At 30.7% G+C, this 2177-nt stretch overlaps 1 long non-coding RNA gene across 1 annotated transcript; it reads right to left on the bottom strand.

The window, feature by feature from the left end:
• Window positions 1-1276: 1276 nt before the first annotated feature.
• LOC126902003 (uncharacterized) lies at window positions 1277-1722 on the bottom strand. Its single transcript, XR_007703168.1, has 3 exons — window positions 1638-1722; window positions 1423-1544; window positions 1277-1364 (listed from the first exon to the last, which is right to left on the bottom strand). It is a non-coding gene; the product is annotated as an uncharacterized LOC126902003 (long non-coding RNA).
• Between the last annotated feature and the right edge of the window lie 455 nt (window positions 1723-2177).

The following is a 2177-nucleotide window of genomic DNA, read 5'->3' as shown; positions in this document are numbered from 1 at the left end:
GTTTAATAATCGAGGGAACGCGACATATAAAATGTACACTTTGACGGTCTATCGAACCATGTGTAATGATACCAAAAATATTTTACTGTGACCATGAAGTGCATGCCTACCATGAAATCGATTATTTTTAAAATTTCGTAATTGATAAATTCAATTATTCGCTTCGTGCAGGGTATTTCTAGTTTTTTATGGCACCCATCTCTATCACTTGTGTTTACTTACCCTTTAGCCGTCGCGGCACTCTGAAACCGCAANTACCCTTTAGCCGTCGCGGCACTCTGAAACCGCAACATGTCGTGCTAAACGGCAGGTGCATACGCGGTGGTTTATGTATTTTAATAGGCACCTGTCTATGCCGCCACCGCGTGTACATTACAATATTCTTTAAAAATGTCAATTTACATACAACATGGCAGGACGACGTTCCTATCGATACCAAAGATAAGATTTCTATCGCGTTTACGGTAGCTCGAGTCGATACACTGTTCGAGCATACACTGAGCTGCAATTGTAATAATATACTAATCGAGACACGCAAACCTTGCAATATTTAACATAAATTGAAAGTAACCCGTCATTGGAAACCATATCTATTTAAGTAATATTGCATTATACGTGTATTGTTATTAATCTAACAATCGACAGTGTATAGGTGGCTGGTTGTCATTAAGCCTTTAATTGGTAGGTCAATGTTGTATTTTAAATAAAGATGATTTATTTGGTCTCTTAAATTTTTTGTTTTACATTTCGGTAGCTTCCTAAATTTTATCAATTTCTAAGACATCTTAAATTTGTACAATTCTTAACATTTTAACGGCTTCTTAATATTTTTATATTTTTATGGCTGCTTAAATTTTATGTTTTCCTATGGCTTCATTGCGTTTTTGTTTTTAAATTTGTATGGCTTCTACGTGATTTTGCCAACGCAAACATTATGATACTATAGAAATAGTTTTAAAAATACATAATTTAACTTGGACTACCTTCATGTCTAATCAGACCTAAATTCGTTTTTATTTAAATTACATATTTAGTTATATTTTTAGAAATTCTAGAATTTGTAATTTTATTACGTCTATTAAAATTACAAGTATAAATTGAGTACTAATAGAATTACTCTTCTAAATCGTTATTAATTGAAAATGAATTGTGCATTTTATTGTTGAGTATATTCCAAAAAATGTTGCGTCGAGTCACCAAAATATTAATAATTTTTTCCTTAAGAGGACACTTCGAACATTCATCAAACTTAAGGTATTTGATGTTGCATGTAAATACAATTTCATTCTCGAGTGAAAACGCAACCATTTCAGGAAAATGCCACTGAATCTTATTAACTTTAAATCCAAGTTTAGTCAACGCATCTAGTTTGTATTAAATAGTTAACATGTATAAATATAATAAAACTTAATCATTACTCACCGTCAATAGCATCTAATCTTTCTGTGCGGTGTTTGACAAAACCAAGAACGTTATGTGGTCCGTATAGAATACTTACTGTAAGTTGAGGTTCCAAAATATTTTCTGACATACTTTTGTTTATTCTGTTTTTAAATCAGGAATAATAACCATGTTTAATTTTAGTAGTTTCCTTGGTGACAATCACAACAATGGTAAAAAATAAAAATCTAGAATACCAGTCTAATGATAATTCAACATCAGTGTTGGTAAAACATAAGAATCGCATCCTGTTAATTAAAAGTTTATCCACGTGCGGCCAATTGGTTTTTACACACAATAAAAAAAACGTTTTCATTAATTTACATCTTACAAAAATAATAACTATTCGTCGCAGAAGCATTATGCCAATAGTTTCATCTTAAATCAAAATGCACTCAATCGCAAAACAAGTGCATTAAAACTGTTGTCACGTTATTTGTATGAACCTAATGGATTTAAAAGCCATCATCGTTGTGTGCACAACAATGTCATACGAAATGATTTTCTTTCGTGTTATTCTAATGTATTTTNAACAATGTCATACGAAATGATTTTCTTTCGTGTTATTCTAATGTATTTTATTTACCATTATTATACTTAGTATTATTTGTTTAACAAAGCAAAGTGCAAAAAACGATCAATGTATAGTAATTCAGGAAACATAGTTTTTTCTTTAATTTCACGTTGTAAAAGTTCAATTCGTTTAATTGCTATGATCAAAATAAGTTTATACGTTA

This window comes from Daktulosphaira vitifoliae, unplaced genomic scaffold (genome assembly GCF_025091365.1).
Source record: "Daktulosphaira vitifoliae isolate Bord-2020 unplaced genomic scaffold, ASM2509136v1 Scaffold_3, whole genome shotgun sequence".
Classification (NCBI taxonomy): Eukaryota; Metazoa; Arthropoda; class Insecta; order Hemiptera; family Phylloxeridae; genus Daktulosphaira; species Daktulosphaira vitifoliae.
This window is presented reverse-complemented; position numbering and strand designations above follow the sequence as displayed.